Raw genomic sequence first — 22,491 nt, 5'->3', positions numbered from 1 at the left:
AGAGAAGGGAAGGTGGAGGAAAACTGTAAGTTACTGACAATCTGCTCTGTGTGTATGTATTTTTTTCATTCAGTTCTCCCTTTGATTGTAACAGTACAGACTTTGCATGACAGATGGCTTATTGTTTCTCTCCTGTAAGCTGCTAAAAAGGTTCTGAGCAGAAACTCACAGCGTTCCTTTCGGAAAGGCACTTTGCAAGATCTGGGCTCTGTCTGTGAAGGACCTGAGGTCTAAGTCACGTAGACCACAGGCAGGACAAAAGTGGTGGGGCTTAATGTGTAGCATTCAAAAATACATTTGCTTCTTGTACTAGATCCTCTTTGATTTTAGTCTGGGATTCAGAAAACATAACGGCTTCCAGATATTGCCAATATTAATATATAAAAATATTTCTTTCTTTGTGTTAAAGTGTTAGTTGAAAGGAATGGAAATAAATACTGAAAATATAATCTTCCTGTAGAAAAAGTCAATTCAAGTTTATAAGCCATATGACTACATATTGAGAAGCACAGCATCTTTAGAAATATCTGTAATGAACCTTATGCTTTTGTAGACAGTAAAGAATGTAAGCAAACTTAGTTCAATTTTTTCAAGTAATTATTACAAAAGTGTCTAAATATAAATATATAATATTTATGGAAATAAAAATAAAATATAAAAATAATTTCAGCTTAGATACTGGTCAAGATCTGGTCTATTGCCACAGCAGAAAGTGGGTGGCTAGATCATCAGAGGCCCTAAAATACAGGGTCAGGGAAGGTACACTACATAAGGAATGGTTATTTAAGATCATGGAATATATCCTGTGGAAATTTCTTTCAGAATTCTCTATACCATAATGTAAGACAAAAGTTTGGCTCTGGCTGTTTCAGTTTCAGCATAATATTTTTATGAATGTGGTATCACTTTAAAGCTCATCCTGTGGCTTTAATTCATCACATGAAAGCTGACTAATCTGTATGTATATTTGTGGATATTTTAGCAGGCACAAAATAACATTATGCTTAATAACAACTTATTCCTTTATTTGTTTTGTTTAAAGATGTAATGAATCTTGAAGGCCAGGTTTGATTAACAATAAATTTTTTGTGGTTCTCATGCATATCCAGTATCTTACAGAATCATGGAAGAAAGTACTGGAAGAATAATCAGGTGCAGACTCGCAGAAGTAAACAAACCTAAAATTTTTACCTTAAGACTAAAAGAAAATATGTTGTACCTATGGCCTATTATTCAAAAGATTTGGTGGCATTCCTATAAATAAAGAAAAAACTTTCAAACGTGGCCCAGTAAGACAACAAAAGGGGACAGTTAAAAAAACCCAAGAAACACCACCAGAAGAAGACAGCTTTTGAGCAGGCTGGTGTGAGGTGCTGAACAAATGCAGAACTGGACCCCTAAGTATTTAGAGCTGGATCATGTAAAGGGCTGCAGAAAACAAGGCTGCTTGTTTCCTCTCAGGAATCATGTGATAGTTTTCAAAACTTCCACAGCAGGTGAGATCCTGCCTCCATCGAAGTTAGTGGGGCTTTATACTGATTCAGCTGGGACCAGGCTTACATTCTCATGATCTGATAAAAGTCATGCTGAAATTAATTAAAAATCATATTCTCTGTCATGTTCTTTCTCAGTGTTAGACCTTTGAGTGCTGCAATACCTTTTCTGGTTTCCTGTGAAGAGCCATTACCTGATAAATCTTGTAGGGGTTTTGCGGATATTTTTGTTGTTGTTTATTTTCCTGTGTCAACTTCCCCAGATGTGAATGAAATAAGGAGCTGCCTTGGTGACCAGATTCTTGTTAACAATTTAAATGTGTTCGGGGAAGGGAGGAGGATTTGCACTCAGCAAATGAGCTCAAGCTCACAAGCTCTTATTTTATTCCTTTTACTTGGAGCTTCATAACAAGGACGATTTATTTTCAAATGAATTACTTTAATAATAGGTTTAGAGTTACACAGAATATAGACAATCTTGACCCCATCTCTGCAGCTGTAAAAGTAACAGTGTGGGTGTGGTTGCCTGGTGGCTGGCCAGGATGATCCAGTTCAAGGGGGTGGATAAAATAACATTTACACTTACAGTAACTGTTTAAAAATGTAATTTGAGTTCTGCCAAATCCTTCAAGTTCATTTTGGGAATCCAGCTTGTTAAGGTTGCCAACACTCAACTCTTCTCACCCTAGTATTTTTGCAAGTTATCTCCTTCTGCCAGATGCATTTTGCTGCAATTCTCACTACAGAGCTTGAGGTTCCACCAGCTTTGCTCTGTAAATGGTTATGGTGGGACACTCCTGGCTGTCAGCCTGCCCAAGCAAGCAATGACTGAGCCTGGCCCGTGAGACTCAGCGTGGAGGGAGGACGCAATCCCAGAGGAAGTGTTCCACTTACAGACAGCTCTGTTTGTGTCTGCTGCAGTAAATGCTCCCAAGCCAAGTAAGGTCAGGCATTTCCAGGATCCTTGAGAAAACATGTGGTGGAGAAGTTGGAGTTTTGGAAGTTGGAGCTTGTCTGTCTGAGTTGGAATTGCAGAAGTGTTCCCAGGCAGTGTGGGCAATGGGAATCAGGCACCTTGTCTAACAACAACACAGAATCAGGTCTTGAACACTTTGCAATCTCAGAGTGCTTAAAAAGGGGCAAGTGTTGTGTGAAATAGCCAGATCGCTCCAACTGGACTAAGTGTTCAGTCTCGCAGTGTTCCTGCTAAGGTAGCACTTGTTTGAGGACACAGGGTGATCCTGCACCGTGGCTGGCCCAGGCTGCCACACACAGAGCTTTGCTGTGCCTGGTCCTTGCAGCCCTAACCTGCCTCACCACTGTGCTGAGCGGTTGTGAAGTGCTGTAGCACTCCTGAACAAAAAGTGCAAGGCAGCATTTATGGATAGGAATAGCAATCACTTCCAGTGGCATACTGTGAGCTGTGCTTATGTGTGTGAATTAATGGATTATAGGGTTTTTCAGACAAAGAGCCCATGTAGGGTGGTGTTTGGGCTGCTGCTGCAAGGAAAATTGTTTTGAAGAGTTTGCAGTCTCTGCTGATTGAGGACCCATGTTCACAGCAGGCCCATTCAACCCAGCTTTTGGGACTACTCACAGAGTTCTTGCTAACACCAACATATTGCATGACAGCATCAATAACTAATGTAAACTGGTTCATGGAGTTTAAGACCTTAGGGTCCACTGTCTGGCCTGCCTTTACTATACCATCATACTTCATCCACTTTGGGTAAAATATGCTTTTTCATATCAGCATCTAGTGTTGAACACTTAACAGATGTAGAATCACCTCTTCAGTGATTTGTTCACATGGCAAATTATAGCCTTCACTTATTAAGTCAACCTTTATGCCTTAAATTTGGCAAAGCTTTTCAGGTTAAAAAGGTGGTGTGTTTTCAGATTAAAGAGCACCCCTAGTACCTTTTCTTAGTGAAGGTACACACATGTCCACATGGTCATCAAGTCAGCCTTGTTTTGTGTCTGGTCCTGCCATGACAAGATTTGTGATCTTCTTTTGTCCACCACCTTCTCTTATCTAACACATTTGGAATACTTTGCTGATTTTACACAAGTTTGGAAGAGTGTAGAGGTCTCAAAGAAGAGACTTCTTGCTGACTTGATGAAAAATTGGCCTGAGTAGAGGAGAGAGACTCAGAGAAGGGAGACCTCAGCTGTCACACACTATTTGGCAGCACGCAGCCAGCCAGTCAGTGGGAATGTATTTACAGGCCGCCTGCAGCACACGTTAGTGGAGTCATGAGACACCAAACTAGGGAGAGTTTTCCTCAAGTTTTGTTTACATCAAACCCCTTTACACAGAACATTTTCCTTTTTTAAAACAAAATTAATTGGTTTTCACTTATTAAGCTTTTCACTAAATTATATTTTCTTCTGCTCTCAAGTCCTCTGTGTCTTCTTGTCTTTCCCTTTTACCCTCTCCAGACTTTTCAAAACCTGAATTATGAGTACCAGACTGTATGTAGAAAACTGTTACTGATTTTAACAGTGTCTTACTCACACCCTTACTTTCTCCTTTCATCAAAACCTTCCGTCTTTTCTTGCTGTAACTTTGGAAGGTGAATGTTGCTTATCTGTCATCCCCAACTAGACCCTGCAGCTGATGATTTCTAATGTGGTCCCTACCCAGTTCTGCAGAGGCTGTTTCTGACAACATGGCCATGCTTGGCTCTGGACACAGTCTCTGGAATAATGTATGGAGTTATCCAGATCACTCTGTTCAGCCACAGTGGTCTTCTCAGCAGAGCAAGAGGCCCTTAGTCAAATTAGTTTTAACTGATAATTTTTTTTATTTGCTTCTACTGAAGTAAAATACCATGGTACTTCTTTTCAGCAGAGCCCATAAACACCCTGAAATAGAAAAGAGGTGAGCGAAAGACACTGTATCATACATGAGAGATAAAAATTACATCACTGATGAACTGCTTATAACAGCACTGAGGACAATGTAACATTCTTTTGGAGTAAATACGCTCACTTTCCGTAATACACTGGCCTTCGGTTAGTCTGCAACAGTGAAAAGAAGTGGTGGCTTGCCTGAGGTCCCACATACTTGGTGCCAGATGGTCATCAGTGTCTTTAGAACCATTGCTTGTAGACTTTATGAACTTTGCATTTAATTTTATTTTGAATTATATTCTCTTTACCAGGAGAATATTCTCAACAAGTTTAGGTTCAACAAAAGCCATTAGATAGTCCTTCATGAATTTCCTTTAAAAGTTCTGAAACTCTGCATTTTCCAGAGGAAAATTGGAAGTTGTTTTTTAAAGGAAATTCATTATAAAAATTTTCAACACCTTTAAATAAGATGTAGATATTTCTTTTTCTCTTCACAAGCTTTTGTTAAAGCTTTGACCAAATTAAAGTCATTCAAACACTGAAATTTCCATTCAGTATCAGCACAGAATTTATAGAATCATGCAGCCAAAAATCTGGAAGACATTGACTATATTGTACCCCAATCTTCAGCATTTGTAAGTCAGTTTAATCACGAGGAAACAAGAGACTGCAAAATTGTTTAGACATACAAATAAGTGAAAATTAATTGTGAGGAAATTTTTCTATCTCCATTCACTAACAAATTCAATCAACAAGATGTGCTTAAGGTATCAATTGAAGTGAGCATCTAGGAGTATATTGTTTTAATTAGGAGATGGCAGTTTCAAATGCTACTTTTGAATCCAGTCCAAGGTTTTCAGTGTACACGGACTGTTTCCAAAATACACTTTTAAATATTAGAGCTTCAACTCTGGTTTTAAGTACTGCAGTTTGATGAGCTGTTCTGGTCTGGGGCTAGTAAACAAGTCTAGAACTTGCTGGATTTCTCCCAGCAGAAAAATCATCATCCGCTTACTTTTAAAGTTGTCTGGATTTGTCAAGTCTGTCCTGCAATCTTTGTCTCCAGGATAACATGCAATGCAGTCATCTCATGGGAATACAGAGATATTTTCAGTTGTAATAATAACATTCAAGTCAGCTTTTAGTGAAAAATCTTCCTTGTGGCTATAAAAGAGGTCAGCTTCCCTGAAGCTAAATTTTCACAGCAATCTGCAAAGCTTTTGATATATCACTCCTGTTGAATTTTAATAGGGACAGAGTGCTTGGGTTTGTATGCAGTAAAGTTGTTTGATTTACATCCAGACCATGGGTCTTGTTTTTTGAGCTTCCCAACATACAACTGATGTACAGGTAAGAGCAAACTAGTATGTGCGTGCATACAAGACAGCATGAAATTGCTAGCTTTTGTGATTATGTTACTCATGAATTTAACTGGTCAAAAAAGATCTTTTCATCCACATGCAATATTCTTCTTTAAGAAGAATATGAAAGAATATTGCATGGTTGTTAAGAAGATGTGCAGACATGAACAAAAAATTATCCCGTGCTGTGTTTAGGCAGAAAAAAAATTGTGCAGTTCAAAGACGGAGATGCTTTTTAATATTTTTTGTTTGTTTTGGTAACTTTAAAACTTCTTTTTGTTCCTCTGCTCTTTTATTGCCTTTATCAGCCCAACACATTCTAACGTGATCAAGTTAAATAATATTCACAAAAAACCCTGCCCTTATCAACCCTATACTAGGCAAACACTACACTAGGAAAAATGTTGGTTTTGAGAAGCCCTATATTTCTCAATCCTTGCAGAGGTTTTTATTTCTGAAGAGTCTAAAGAGCTTTTCAGGTGCAGACAACACTACAGACAGTGTGTGTAGCATGGCAGGCAGCTTGTTGCCTCTTTATCCACAAACATATTTGGACAAAAGTCTAAGACCCCTGCTGTCTGAGCTACCAGATGCCTTTTTCTAGGAGGGAGAAGCTGGTCTTTTCTTCTTTTCTTGGCACCTTTAAAAATACTTGGAGACTGCACAGTATCTGTGTTCTTACTGCATGTACTGCAGAAAGACCAGCTGTTTATGGTCAAAGCTGGGATCTTTGAACCCAGGCTTGCTTTATCCCCTGAAGGTATTACGATGGTGAGTGTGTCACTCTGTCAAGAAGTAGAAGGGGTTTGAAACATGCCCAAAAAATTCTGACCAGAAGGGCCTGGTGTCAGAGGTCTGGAGATGGGTACCACAGGGAGATGGAGAAGGAGGGAAGGGATTATCCACCTCCTAGGAAAGCTGAGAAATGGAGCTGAGTCACAATTTTCTGATAAGGCTGCCTCCAAGTCTCATAGACATTCTTTCCCATCAGGGCAGCAGGCAGCAGGGCTCACCCTGTGAGCCATGGAAAGTCTCCCTGGCTGGATGAGGAGTCTTGCTGGCTGGAAGGGAGAAGACATTTCTGATTAGCCTTACTCCATCTGACAAGATCACTACTGTGCAGATTTCTCGTAGCTGTAACAAAGTCCTTTCATCCCACAGAGGGGATGTAAGATCTGGTCTCTGGTGGGCTGGGTTTCTTTTCTTGGTGTGCTATGTAAAAAGTCAGAAAGATTTCCCTTTTGCACTGCAGTACTGCTAGTCTGGTTGTTACATGACACTTTTTAAGAGCTATTTAAAATCTCAGCTGACTGAAATGTGTGGGAGAAAGTCTGTTTTGTATTTTGTCGCACAAAATATTATGTTTACTCTTTGCTAGATAAAAAAAAAATCTAAACTCTTTGTTTTAATGTGGACTAAGTCTAACAGGGGAATTTTTTAGGTTTCCAAATTTACAAAGTGTTCTTCCTGAGTGGTTAACTGTTCTCACATTTGTAAAAAGGAGGCAAGAGAAAACTACGAAAGAGGTTTTGAAAATTGCCCTGGACATTGATGGTTGTTTTCTGATTTTTTTTTCTTGGCCTAATTCAAGTAAAAGTTCCACAAGTCACAATATTGTGCTGCTCTCTCCTAAAAGTCTGCCATGAAAAGAAGTTCAATATTGGGAACATTTGTATAAAGTTGGTCTGTTTTGCATTATAAAGCATTTTTGCATCATAAAGCTCTGTACGAGGTCTTTACCTCCATCATTAAACATGAAGGGAAAGAAACTCAGCTGGCCTACATTGGCTTAGTTCCATGGCATTTACTGCTCTGAACAAGTTAAAGATTTCACCCTTTGCAATAAGATTCCTCCTTATAAGATTTATTTTCTTTTGGTAGTGTAAATAATCCTTGAAATATAAAAGAAAAAACTGTATTGATTCAGCCTTGCTTAACTCCTGGAAGAAATCACGTGCAAGGCAAATTGCAAAATTGCATCTCCAGCTGCAGCAGTCTGCAAGTGGCAGGACAGGAGGATGCTGGTGGCTGTCTGCCTGGCATTTGATCACATGGCTGGGATAGCTGTAAGCTAACTTAAACACCTGCTTAGAGAATGCACAGGTAATTGAATCTTAGCTTAAAGCCAGTGTGTGTAATAAAATATAGCCCTGTCCTCTGTGCAACCTCCCAGGAACCCACAGGCAGGTTTCTGTGGCAAGTCCACAGGCACTGGCCCTGCCTGGCTCCTGGGCACCCTGGCAGAACTGCTGCCACCAGCCAGGCATGATGAGGATTGAGTCAGTGACAACTGCAGCAGTGCTGATACCCAGACCCTGGTGCAGCAGCAGTATCACTGCTCACACGGTCCCAAAGCCAGGGCAGCCCACTCCTAACAACCTCTGCTAGGAAAGCCTACTGATTTATTTATTTATAGGTTTATATCAACCAGCCATGAATTATTACCTAAAATAACAGAAGAACCTGCCTTTCAGACTTATGGCAGTGACATTTGTCATCTTGTTAGAGCTGGAACTTGATTTTGGCTCCCGCTTTGGTGTTCCTTGAGCTATCGAACAGCCACATTTTAAGATACATGAAGATGTCAAAAGTTGAGGACTGAAACCACAAACTTCTAAATACCCAGCCTGGCATTTAGTTGTACCGTCAGGCTCCTCCTTTCTTCAGAAATCTCCCTCTAACTTTCCCATGTAGTTACCCACACAGTAAATGGGTGCTCCTCTTTATAGGACGCTTTCTTTGAGGGCCTGATAATTTTACTGGCTTCTGGTGCACTTTTTTTGGTCCTCTGCTATCTTTGTTTTAAAACTTTAAAAACTTTAAAAGCTGAGTTGCAGTAGCATGGAGAGTCCCAGCAGAATGCTGTAGAGCTGCACTCCACTGAGGCTCTCAGGTCTCAGCTGAGCAGTTGGAGGGTGTGTAGGCATGGCATTCTGAAGTGGAGTGGACAGACAATTAACCTGCAAAAAAGAAAAGTAGAAAACATGAAAAATCATTATTTGAGATGTCTGGCTAGCTGACTGTGAGGATCTGTGAAAGGGATGAGGTGGTCATTGTAGAGGTTATTCCATGAGCTAAACCAAGAAGGGAGGAAACTCCTGTCAGTTGCTTTGTGGTAGAGTAGTCAGACTGAGTTTCCACTTCATTCTGTCCTTTCTAGCAAAGAAGAAAAATGTGCACCATTTAAAGTGGTAATTTGGACCAAATAGACAAGCAAAGTCTCTGTAAGCAAGTGCTGGAGAAGTGCTGCCTCTCTTTAGCTTGATGCAACTGTTTTTCTATGCATGGGCTTAACCACTGTCAGGAGGAACAGTACATCCTGCTGGATGGGAAAAACACCAGATCAAAAATCCAGCCTGGAGTCAGAAAAAGAAAACCAGCTTAGGAATAAACAGTACCTGTCAGTCTCAATGACATAGTCATTCTGCTGCTTGCTATGGCGTTTTTCTGGTGCTCATTGCAAGTAATTCATACTCAAAAGGAACTCAACACAGGCTGGTAATTCTAGCCACCAGCCAAGATCTCCTGCTCCCCATATAAATGTGGTAATTCACAAGACATGGAAGTTTTGCTTTCCACAACTATGCACTGAAGGCAGAACCAGTCCCGTTTAAGGTTGATGGGAAGAGTTATATTAAACAAGAGTTCAGGAAATGAACTGCACTGGCATGGTACAAACAGCAAAGTATCCTTGCTGCTCTTGCACTCAGTGCAATGTAGTAGGCAGATGAAATCCATGGACCTCAGGGAAAAAGTCCTGAGTAAGGGCTAGGCCAGGCCAGGAGTTTGCACTGGGGAAGGGGATGTTTGAGTGATACCTGTAGGAGGCACTGGCTTATATCCAATTCCAGCTCACCATTACTGTATTTACCACTTCTCTCTGGTGCACATGGTGGTGTCTTCTGTTGTGCTTGGAGTGTGGGCTATGTCCTCCACTCACGCTAAATAAAGCAGCACTACTGCGTTTTTCTCATTGTCTATATGGAAATTTTACTGTCATTTTTTGCTTCCTCCAGTGTAAGGAGGAAGGTGGGAAGATCTTTTCTTCTAGAAATGAAACATCTGAAAAAGAAAGGCCTCCCTGAAAAAAAGTCATATATTTTTCCTTCTTGAACTCTAATTTATCTGAAAGCAGCTCAAGCTTCCTTTCTCCCTCAGAGCCCAGGTCCTGCTCTCCAGCATGCCAAAGCACCTCTGGTACACTTGGTTTCACAAGAATTTTCAATGGTATCTGCTTTCTGGTAGCCCACCAAATGCAAAAACTTGTAGAATTGAGAAAGCCAAAAGAATGAGGTCAGGGCAGTAGTGAAGGGAATGCCTGAGAACATGGCCTCTGGCTGCTGCCTTACTGTACCAGGCAGCACTCAGACAACTTTTCCTTGATATTGCAATCCTGAGATTAGCAGATGCCATGTAAATCTCTGTAAACCACCACACCATGTCATATATGGCAGTGTTTAGCACTCAAGGACTGCTTACCTTGTTTCTGAGGTATCTTTAAATTGCTATATTGTTTTTTGCATTTTGTTGCTGTTTGTTTTTAAAAACCAACCAAAAGTGGAATCTGTTTGCAGTTGACAGAAGGAGTTAAGTGAAAAAACTGTGTTTTCTTCCTTTGATTACCAAGCTCTTTCAGATGAAGCAATATAATCTTAAAAGATCTTTAAGTTGATAACCAAAAAAGATATTTTAAATGAAGGACTTAATAAAAAGTCTTGAGAGAGGCTCTTTAGTTTTCCTTTTGAATAATCCTGGAGAGTTCACCAGTAAAGTCTCCTGTTTTGATGTCAATTGCCTGGAGAACAAGGCACACGTGCAAGCTCGAGCTCAGTCATTTCTCTCACATATGCATGTGCAAACATGGAGTTGCACAGGGAGCTTGCAGACAAAAGCAGACTGTTGTGACAGGAGGCTATGACAGCACAGGTTTTGGTCACTTCTGATTCCTGTGTGACGTCACCCCTGGTTTTGGGAACTAGCTAAATCGCTTACTTGTTTAAGGGACTTCAGCAAAGAACTCACAATGGCAACACTAATTCAGATAATTTACTGCCTTTTTCTGCAGAACAAATGGACTCAGTGGATTTTTATTTTAGCCTAATCTCTTTTTAAAGTCTGATCAAATAGTTTGGGAATGTTGAGTTCCACATCAGAAATGTTGCTTATGACCAATCAGAAATACATAATGCTGTCTCTGTTCTTATTTTGGGTGAACGCTGTATTAAGCCAAGGACAGACTTGTAGGTCTCTGAATGTCCTGGTGCCAGCACATATTAATTTGCAGCTTTCTCATATTCTCCATGATCACGGAAACATAGACAAAGCTTATGAAATAGCTTACGAAAGACTTTCACCTGCACTGTTATGAGAAGGACTTTGCTGAAGATGCAGCTTCAGGGTCCTTACATGAACTTCGCTTCTTTTCCTTCTCCAAACCTGGGTAAGTTCTACTGCTAAGAACATAGTTTATAGCTGTGGCTACACCAGGGCTAATTACTGCACAAGAGCTCTCCATAATGGCCCATATAGCCAGGTACCCTATATTCAGAAATGGGCAGTAACAAAAACCAGTGGAAGAGATAAAAGAAATTATGCAGAGTGCCTGAAGGCACCTTCAGAAACATTTATAGGTTTGGAAATCCTAAGTCATAATTTGAATATAAGATATTATGGTTAAAATATATAGTAGAATAATGCTCTGTAGCTCTGATCAGTTTAGTTTTTGATCAAGATGTTCTTTGGACCTTTTGCAGAGGTTGGAAATGTATTTCCTTGTGTTGGTTTTAAGCTTGTTGCTTGATAACCTGATTGATTGCTGCCTATTTCCTCTGTGTTAAGGAAAAGGGAATAATCACCCCCTGTTTATTTGCCCTGTGTCTTTCATGATTTAATAGCCCTTCATAGCATCTCCTTCATTGTCTTGACCTCTTGCAGTTCTACTATTGCCTCCAGGGAAAAAAAAAATCTCTGAATATATCCACAGATGAATGCAGTGAGAAAACATTTTCTTCTTCAAATCATTTCTATTATTTCATATAGTGTCTCCAGAGCAGCCTGTTGACATTTTCCCAGTGATACCAACATCTGTTTTCTGCATGGTAATGGCTATTTTAGAGCCTACTACAGGTACGGTTAGAGTAATTTTCCATAGTACACTGCTTTTAAGGTATCAGTCCAGTTGTAACATGAAAAAGTTACATAATCAAAACTCTTATGCCTTTGCTAGATCTGAAAAAAAAAGTGTAAGTCCATGATAAAGCATGGCTTTGTTTTCTTAGTTTTAATTGTCCATATGTCATAACTCTGATTATCCATTTTGAGTCAGCTGTTACAAGCTGCAACTTATCTCCTAGGGCATATATACAATACGCGGTTCACAAATGCTTGAATATGTCACACCTTCCATTTTGATGTAGTATTAATAGAACTGTGTGAACATTTATAGGACTCCCATGCCTATTCTTGGGGGTTTTTTCTGATCTTTTTTCCCTGTCACTTTTTGGTGAATTTTCTGCCAACAGTTTAATAAATGGTTTTGAGAAGTTAATGATCTACAGCAGATGGCTATTGATTTGCAGGTTGTTGCAACTTCATGAGCAAAGATAGGATTTAAATATGTGTTGTGTTAATTATGCAAACTCTGCAATCAAGCTACATATTGGATCTTAATTTAGGACTGGCTCAAGCACAATAGCTTTCTAATTGTATAATGTATGATGCTAATTGAATTGTTTAACGCAGCTGTTAACCATAAAAGGAGCATAGAGTTTAAATTCTCTCCTGAAAAAGAAGTGTGCACCTGAGAGAAATGCTGTCTTTAGAATGGGAATATTTGAGTGTTTTTAAAAAGGAGTCTCTTAGGACATGGCTGTGTTGCTGAACCATGCTTCTCTTCAAAGGCAAATGCATGGTTTTGGGTGGAGGAGGGAAAAGAGCAGTTTGTAGCTATCAGCAAAATTAAATTCCTTTCTGTCCAGCCTTCCTCTACCTTGCTCATTCTGTTACTATTTCTCTCAATGGTTTGAGCCCTAAATATGGAGGGATTAAGATAACTATACACAGGGTCTGCTTATGTGTAGTTCTGCATAGACAAAAGGGTCACTAATGTGAGGACTGAAATAGTTAGCTCTGTCACTGAGGCTGTGTGTTGCACACTTCACTGCTGGCAAGCTGAGCTCTGTGTGCCACTTACCCTGCATGAGCGAGAACTCACCAGGCTTTGCTTCAAAAATTATTGAAATGACCTTGCAAGTAGCCAATTAATTCTATTTAAATACTTGCTAATGGCCAGAGAACAAGCAAACTAAAGCTAAATCTTCAAATCCTGTTTTGCCAATAATTAGACTCAGGGCCTGCAAGCAATGACCTGCTATTACGGTTTGCCTGAAAACCCTGACATTTTTCCCCTGACAAAAGTGGTATTGAATGCAGGGCTGTCATGAGAGAACTGCAGTTGCATTCATTGACAGTATGCCCGAGGGTAAGAGACTTGCATATACAAGGTGTAGAAAATACTTAATTTACTTGTTAAATCAGTTGCCTCTGCTGTTTCCCATTAGCAAAAGTCTTTGCCAGCTGTGACTGTAGATCCTGCTAAAGCTTCATGGAAACAGTTTCTTTTTGCTCCTGTTTTTGTAGGTTGGATCTTAGTTCTTTGTGTGTTGCAGAAATTTTGAGTGGAGATTTCTGAATATGAGAAGGAAGAAACTGCTCTCTCCTGGGTTGCCTAGTTGAGCAGAGCTGAACTGAGCCGCTCAGGTGACAGCAATGTGCTCTTCTTTTAGATATTCAAACAACCCAATGGTGCTTTGCCTGCCAATGTCTAAAACCTGCCTGGAAGTAACAAGTAAAGCATTTCATATCTGCCTTTGAAGGGAGGTGTGTGCCTGTACTTTCTGGTTTGAAACGATTCGGTATGTAGCACTGTAAGAGACGGTCCGAAGATCCCTCATCTGCCTCACGATCATCGCCAAGGACAGAGACTGAACATAAGGAGTCCTGGCCTGGCTGAGGTGGGATGTCTGCCAAGTGTTGCCTGCAGGTGTGCCCACTGGGAACTGGTACACATTCCTAAGGAAAATTAGCGCAGGTCACAATGGACTGCTTCGTTCTTGTTGCCAAAGCAGGAAGGGCTGCGCTGAAGTGGAAAGGAATGACCTGTCCTGTACGACCTGTCCTGTACACCTGTCCTGTACCTGTTTTCCCAAAGCAACGGGCTCTATAACAACGGCTGTAGATTTCCCCCACCTCTTGGCCAGTTGCCCCTCGCTTCTGAAAAGGACTATAAAGGGACTTTCTGAAATAACTGAGATCAAGATCTCCCCACGGAAAGAAGACTAATCTATTGGCAGAAGACCACGCGGACTTCATCTCATCCATTGGTAGCTATTTCCCCCCCTCTTTCTTCCTCTCTCCCCTTTTACTTTGTTTTCTTTGTCTCTCTCTCTCTTTCTTTCCTCTATCGCATTACTGTGTTGTGGGCACTTAATAAAGGTGCACTGTTCTGATTAAAACTGAAATCCCTTGTGTCCTTTTACACTCTGAGATCGATAAACGAACCATCACGACCCCCGCTTGCATTAGCGGATCGTGACAAGCACATACATTTCTAAAAGGCTTTGTTTGTGGACCGGTAAAGTACTTTCCATGTAACAAGTTTCTTAGCTGTAGCAAGAGACTTTCTTTCCTTTTCTATTTGTCTTACCATGTGTTTGCACTTTGCTTGCATGTTGTGGTTGTTTATGGTCAATACAGACATACTACAGGTTTAATTATATATATAATCTAAGCGCCTAGACTGTGAAGAGTTTTCATGACAATATGATGCTATCCTAACAGAAAAACTAAAGATAAGTAAATTCTCAAATGGCACATTATTTCTAGTCTTTTTTTCACTCTACATTTATGTCACTACTTGATTTGTAAAGTTACAGAACTGTAACCCAAAATTTGGTTCTTATTCTTTGTACTTACAAGCCAAAATTATTTAAGCAAAGCCAAACCCTCTGAAATGGACTACATGGCAAATTTCCTCAGACATTGCTGCTAGACTTCAAACTATTGGACAAGAATACTCATTTCTAAGACCTTTCCATTGTTCCGCTATGGACAGGCAAAGTTGGATGCAGGATACTGTTACAATGCGGATACTGCAACACGTGTATCAGATAATGAGGCCCGTGGAAAAGAAATATATATGGACAGATTCTTGATAGATGTTTCAGAGAGATGTTTATTTCTCCAGCCGCATGGCTGGGGGTCTGCCGAGGAACTGAGGCAATCACGGGACCCGAGGGTCCTTGCCCGCACAGGGAAACACAAAACAACCAAAGGGGAACGAGACTGACCAGGGGCAGGGAAACCCCGTGCCTCCCCCCCAGGGCCCCTCTCCCAGGACCACATGGCAGGGGGGGAGACCCCGACAGGATACCCTTTTTTATTCTCTAGAACCAAATTATGTGGAAGAAAATCTGCTTTCAAAAGCAAAAAGTTATGCCAATGAGAACATTTTGCCTCTGAGTGTCTTAGCCTGGTTCACCAGTTGTTGTTTCAGATATGCTCAAGAATAAAGATTCCCTTGTCTTCACATGGCTTACCTCATTGTAGAAGTAAGACTTGGCTTTTAAGCTTAAATTTAACCAGGGATCCAAGCTATCCCAAATAGTGTTTGCAAGGTTGGAATCACCATTCTTTTGTAGCTTCACCCATGGTTTGTGCTTCAGGAGAGTAATGCATCACCACTGTGTCCTCATCTGCTTAGTATCAGTTAAATAATCATGAGGCCTATGGAAAAGGTTGTTATGATTTTTTCCCCCCTTAGAGATCTGATTAGAGAAAATGAAATAATTACAGGGATTATCATCACCCCAAAAGCAGTGTACTGTCTCTGTGCTTGATTGTTTACTAACAACTATAATGTAGGTCGTGTCGGAATTAGGGGTCCTTCCCTCCAAAAAGGTGGTGGGATCAAAAGCCCAACTGAGGTGGATCTACACCAGTGCACACAGCAATGGAAACAAACAGGAGGAGCAGGAAAACTGACCCAGTTACCATCACAGAGACATGAAGGGAAGACTCCCCCAAGTGAAAGGCTGCAATGGATGGCTATAAACACTTCAGAAGGAACAGGCAAAGAAGGAGACCTGGTGGGGTAGCCCTATATGTTAGAGAGAGTTTTGATTGTCTAGAGCTTAATGATGGTGATGATAGAGTAGGAATTTGGGGAAAGGCCAACAAGGCAGGTATCCTGGTGGGAGACTGTTACCAACTGCCCAACCAGGACAAAGAGGCAGATGAAATATTTTATAAGCTGGGAGAAGTCTCACAATTGCTGGCCCTTGGGGGAGACTTCTTCTTACCAGATATCTGCTGGAAACACAATACAGCAGAGGACACAGCCTAGGAGGTTTTTGGAGTATGTGGCAGACAACTACCTGACACCACTCATGAATGAGCCAGGTCCACCACTGGACCTGGTGTTTGTGAACAGATAAGGAGCAGTGGTGTTTGGAGGCCTCTTGGGCACAGTGGTCACAAAATGACGGAGAAGTAAGGAGGGACTCAGAGATCTGTCGCCTTGGACTTCTAGAGGGCCTGTTTACGAGACCAGTTGAGAGAAGAGGGGATCAAGTGCCCCCTCAGTCAGTTCACAGATGACAAGAAGCTGAAGACAAGAAGTTGAGCAGGAGTGCTGATCTGCTGGAGGGCAAGAAGGCTCTGCAGAGGGAACTGGACAGGCTGGATCAATGAGAAAAATTGTAGGAGGTTCAATAAGGTGAAGTGCTGGGTGCTGCCCTTTGGTCAAAACAACCCCAGGCAGTGCTACAGCCTGGGGTCAGAGTGGCTGGAAAACTGCTCAGTTGAGAAGGACCTGGGCAGAGTGGCTGGAAAACTGCCCAGCTGAAAAGGACCTGGGGGTGCTGGTTGACAGCAGTTGAACATGAGCCAGCTGTGCCCAGTAGTTTGCTTGTGCTGCTCTATTCCCTCTGAGCAGAGCTGCTCCTCTCTAGGTGAGGTGATTGGATGGCTATGGATGAGCCATTCAATAGGCTCATAGGAGATAGAGGAGATGCAGGCTGTGCAGGCTGTATGTGCAGTGTCAATAAATAAATACAGGGGATGCTTCGGAAGAGGGAAGAGGTTATGTTAAGGAAGAGAAGAAGTGGATGTGTCCCAAGAGGAGAAGGAGGAGGCAGGGTGGGATGACCATGTCCCATGAAGAGCCCCCCAGATGTCCAAGGTAGACATCTCACACAGCACAGAGGCTGGTTTACCCCTCTGCAGCTGTGAGGTCATTTCAGGAATGGTCCTGGTAGGCTCCAGAGGAAGTTAGACAGCTGCACTCTGCCCTTGAGATGAACATCATGGCGTGATAGAAAGACCACAGGGAGGAGAGCAGTAACCAGCAAACATGGCAGATTCCTCAGGGCTCCTGTTGTTGACAGGTCTAGCTAAGGCATGAGGGAATATACTGTTATTCCCGGAAGCTTTAATGATTTTAGCAGTTGGCTTGCAAGGAACCTGGAATTTTTTTATTTTCCTGCACTGTAATAACAGATTTCCTGGGGTGTCATGAATACATTATACTCACTTTGCTGTGATGCTTTAGATTTGATTTGATCTCTTTCTTTTTTTACACCAGTGTGATTTCTTGCTTAATTACAAACACAACTCTTTTTCTTAACAATTAGAGATTTTTAGTGTAACTTGTGTGTAATTTTATACAAGTGCCTGAAAGCCAGACTGCTAACTCCATTGTCTCTAAGAGAGGTTTCTTGCTTTGGAGAAACTAAGCACCTTGGTTTCCAGTGTGTTTGAGACGGGTGGGGGGAAACACATGTCAGTGCATGTCCCATACACACATGATTCTAGGTAAAATGTGTTTTTCTGTATACATGGTAATGGAACATGGGTATAATGATGCATATTTGGAGCATGGGTATAATTTCTGTTCTCATTCATATGATTTGGTGGCAGGTTGTACGTGTTTATAGTAGATGCATTCAAGTATCTACTGTACCATGCAGGCCCAGCCTGTACTTGGTGTTGTGGCCAGACTGGTGCTTTCTAGGCAGCTCTTGCAAGTATTCAAGATTAGCTCAGAAATCTAGGGACATTCAAGGAAATTCACAGTGGTAGGTTGTTCTTAGTGCTACCATTTTTAGGTTCCAAATAAACCTCAGCAGAATGTTCCTTGAATCTCAAGAAACAAGGTTTTTTATGTTTTTCTTGACCAAGCACTGGCACAGGTTGCCCAGAGATGTGGAGTCTCCATCCTTGGAGATACTCAAAAGTCATCTGTATGTGGTCATGGATTGCTAGCTCAAGGTGGCTCTGCTTGAGCAGGAGGGTTCCAGAGGCCCCTTTCAACCTCAGGTATTCTGTGGTTCTGGGATTCTGCTCCACATTGGAGTTGTTTTGTACCTGTTCATGTTTAGCAAGACTTCATTAACTCCCTCTGCATTTTAAGCCCATCTATCATTCCCCTAAGAAGAAGTAACTAAAGGAATGAAATTTTTTTCTAGGAAGATATGAAGTCTCAAGATACTCTGGTATATCATCTGTGCTTCTGCTGCCTAGATTTGATTTACTCAGGACTAATGGCAGGCCTTCTAACAAGAAGATTATTCATGTGGAAGTTCCTGCTGCTTTCTGTCTAGCAGAGATGGGCCAGGCAATTCCTAGGGCTTGGTGTAATCTTTTTTCTACTAAATTCTTAATTAACTTAGCAAAGCATGCCCTGTATTTGATCTAGCTCAACCATCACTCGGATAGCTCACCAAGCTGGGTTTTCTGAATTGGAAAGGAATGCAAAGCACCCAGACAACATTGGCACTGCACAGTGAGAAGGGAAGAGCTCCACTGTGTCAGGAAAACAATCCATCTGGTGCTTTTCATCTTGATCTGCAAACAATTAGCATCGTCAAATTTCCCGTGCCTGTTCCTTAGAACCTGTGATCCTCATACTCTTACCCCAACTGTTTCAGTGCAATTTTCCCCTTCGAGTTCTATATATAAGTTTGAGTTACAAAGCAACTAGTAATGTCCTAGTGTAGAGGAATTTTCTTGATGTGCTAAGAGAACTAGTTTCCTTCTCATCCCAGTACCAGGAGGCAACAAGGGATCTCTGTAGGAAAAAACAGGGTTCTGAGACCATCCTATGCACCGGAAGCCAAGTATCTTGTGGGAGCTCTGGCAGTGGTCTGTGTCTCTCAGGTCTAGGTCCTTTGCTCCTGGGCAGTTACTCTTGCTTCCTTCTTGTCCCTCTGCTCTGCTGCATTCCCCCTGGCTTGAAAATGCCTCAGCACTGGGGCTTCTGCCACTTCAGTATGTTCATGACTTGGGGCAGATCCCTCTTTCCACACATGTACGTGGCATCATGAGGTGTAAATCAGGATGAGCAATGCAGTCCCATTGCAGACTGAGGAAAATGTCTGCTTTTCCCAGAGAGAAGAAAAAGTAAACAATGACAGGCTGGCAATATTTGCCATACAGCAGTCCTGTGTAGCCTGTGATTTGCAGTCCATGGCTGATTCATAACACATTGGAAGATGAAAGGAGACATGATGGGTACAAAACACCCTACCTTGTGGTCATAGCAATGGGAACATAACTTTTCTCACTGGCAATCCCTGAGAGAAAGAGTGCAACTTACAACAAAAATAGATACAAGGATAGTGGCTTCTCTTCCCCCACAGTGGTAGATTATCTTTGATTTCAAAATGGCTGGAAAACACTGCTTTCAAGCATTCTGCCTGCTAGCAGGAATTGATCCTCTGGGAAATAGTCAATGTCAAGCATAAATAAGTTTTGAAAACATACTGGCTAAGAGCTGATTGTGACCAGCGAATATTGGTAAGTGAGACTAGCTGATTTATGTTTTCAAATACTGTTTAATTAAAACAGACTTACTACTGCTATTGACTTTGTGCCTGTGGCAAAGACCAAGGCAGGTGGCTGGCTGTTACAGAGGAGCCATTCCTGACTACTGTCAGAGCGGCTGCTTTCAGCAGTGCTTGTGGAAATTGCGCTGCCTCTTGTACTATCTAGTCAGCTTATTTTTGGATGAGAGCACTAATCTTCTGGCAGGTCTGTGGTTGCAGTTACAAGGCTGGGGATGACAGTGAGAGCTGGGGCTGGAAAGGGCTCTTTCCCCTGGGTGAACACTGGGGCTGCTCTGCAGCTGAAAAAAATGCAAGGGTAAACCCAAGTCAGACAGTACTGAGAGGGATTCTGGTTTCCAGGGTTTTTTCTGACCAAACCCCAAAATATTTGTTTGTTGGGAAACAAACGAAGAGGTTTTTGAGTGTCACCTTTACAGAACAGTGGAGCAATTAAGGAATTGGTCCACTTCTCCTGTCACTACCTTGCCCAAGTCAGGAGGACTTCAGCCTCTCCTTTTGAAGTTGTTCCTCTTTGGATAAACAATTAACATTTACTAGAAGAGGGACTGATGCTCAGGAAGTCTAACCTCTCAAAAGAAGACCTGCCAGGCTACTGATTCATGCACACATGTGTGTTCTCTCTCAATGAATAGTTAATGTTTTATTAAGGGTGGAACAGTTCCAAGGGGATGATTCAAATCTTCTCCCTGGATCCAACACTTGGCTTTCAGCTAATATGCTTTTTGTTCCATTAGAAAAGTCATTGCTTTTACACAACTCCTTCTTCTTCTCCTCATCTAAATGCCCTTCTTTGTTTCAGTTGATTTTTGTTTCCTTACTTGCTTGGACCCTGCCCTCTCCTTTGCTCCTTGACCCTGAGAGAAGGAGATCTGTGCCTCCATTATATTTGAGATTAGCTGAGTCTGTGGAAGGGCCAAAGGTAGGTTTTCCTCTGAACCAAGCTGGGGAGGGCTAAAGTTTTCCCATCTCCACCTGCCTCCTGAGGCATTCGGAGCACATTGCCCCTTGCCTGCTCCACATGCCCTTGACGAGCCTGTAGGTGCTTGGCACTTCTCAGCAGCCTGTTCCAGAAATTAGCAGATGTGCAAGGGTGCATTCAGTCCTCATCAGACTAATTTTCACTCCTACCCTACTTCCACCTCTCTCAGGGTGGTTTTGAAGGAGGAAACACAAACTACAAGTGGTAACCAGCATGTGCAAGCAGTGGGGTCATGCCACATTGCTTTGCAAATGGAGAAGCCCAGAGGGAAATCCTGAGCTGAGGACATATACATCACCTATATTCTGTGGAATATAGCCCCAGCCTGAACCTGAACCTAACCTGGATTCACATGAAAAACATCTGCTTTTTGGGACTGTGGTGTGTTACTTGGGCTGTGGTGTTTCAGCCTGGGTTTTTGTGTTGAGGTTGTAGATACATTTCTCTGCCCGCACGGTGACATTAATATGCATGTTGTTGCACAACATGCCCTGTTCTCTGGGGCTGGAGGTGGGTGGAGAAAGTGAAAGTAGAGGTGAAACAGCTGGAAGAGATAAGGTTGTTGTCTCTGCACTGGCTTTTGGCCTGACAGGTTGGGTCAGTCACAACCCAGCGGAGAATTAATGGCCACTTGGTGGCTGATAGTAAGATCAGTGGCTAAGTGGCACTTACAGGACTGGTAACCAATTGAACTGCAGATGTAGCCGTGAACATTATTCATTGACCTTCTGCTTTTCTTGGTTCCTTCTGTCTTTTGGCCAACAGGTCTCTTCTAGCCACTCTCTCCATCCCCGAAGTTGTCTCTTGTCTGCTTTACCTCCAAGTGGTGATAGGAGAGCTGCGTGAAACCATTGAAAGAACTCCCATGGTAACTGGCTCCTTGGCTAACCAAGCCACATCTGTTGCAAACCACAGCAACTGCATTGATATCCCAGAGCCATTAAACTGTTCCATATGGGAAGTTTTGCCATGTACATAACCTTGTCCACAACAAAGCCTAGTAAAGGAGTTGTGATGTTAGGAATAAACAAAACAAATCAATACAACAGTTAACATATTGGGAGAACATGTCTGCAGTCTGCTGGTTGTAAATTATTAATTCCAATTGCCCACTGTGAAGTTGTGGGAGAGGAATGTGAGTGACACCAGCACCTACACTCAAATCTCAGATCAGTTGCACCACTTCCTTTGAGTCAATTTGGTAGAAAGGGTTTTCATGATATCTACTATTCTTCATGTGAAGCAAGTTGATTTTGTGGTTCAAAATGTGTATGGCTTTGCAAATTGACCTCAACTCTAGATTTCTGGTGTTTCTAAGAGGACAGCTATTGTGTCCTTAACATGTTTTCTCAGTTTTGTTGTGTCCACCCCCAGCATGAACTCCACTTCCTGGCTCTCTGAATAAACTTCCTCTTACAATTTAACACCTTATTATGGTTTCCACTATTGGTTATGGATTTTTCTTATCCCAAATAGCATTTGAGGTAACTTGGGCTGTGCAGAATGAATTCAGGTTATACTATCCAAGCCAGCTTAGGCTAAGTTTTGCCATGGTAGGGAGAGAAAATTAATGATGTAATTACACTGAGATTTAGTGACAGGTTAAAGGCCAGGATCTCAGAGGAAATGCAGTAAGAAGGAAAAGTCATTCTGCTTTTGAAAACCATAGCCAATGTTCCCTCCAAAACTTGCCAGCTGCCATTTGCCTTCTGTTTTGCCAATGCTTTTATTAGTTACTTTGTAAAGATGCCAAAGAGACCAAAGAACATGGGAGCTTTTTTTCCAAGTGTGGATTAAGTCTCTCCTAGGTGTGGTGGTTGTTCAGAGATTATGCTGTAAGAAAAGACAAGCTGTGCCACCTTGGGATAGGGAAACTGCAGCATAGTAGCCCCCAGCCA

At 41.8% G+C, this 22,491-nt stretch overlaps 1 protein-coding gene across 1 annotated transcript in view; it reads left to right on the top strand.

The window, feature by feature from the left end:
- LNX1 (ligand of numb-protein X 1) overlaps positions 1-22,491 on the top strand; it is a 122,481-nt gene that overhangs the window by 213 nt on the left and 99,777 nt on the right. The gene's annotated exons all lie outside the window — the stretch shown is intronic.

The sequence above is a fragment of the Corvus brachyrhynchos genome, unplaced genomic scaffold, assembly GCF_000691975.1.
Source record: "Corvus brachyrhynchos isolate BGI_N302 unplaced genomic scaffold, ASM69197v1 scaffold17, whole genome shotgun sequence".
In the NCBI taxonomy this organism is placed as follows: Eukaryota; Metazoa; Chordata; class Aves; order Passeriformes; family Corvidae; genus Corvus; species Corvus brachyrhynchos.
The sequence above is the reverse complement of the archived record's forward strand: the minus strand, read 5'-3'. Positions and strand labels throughout refer to the sequence as shown.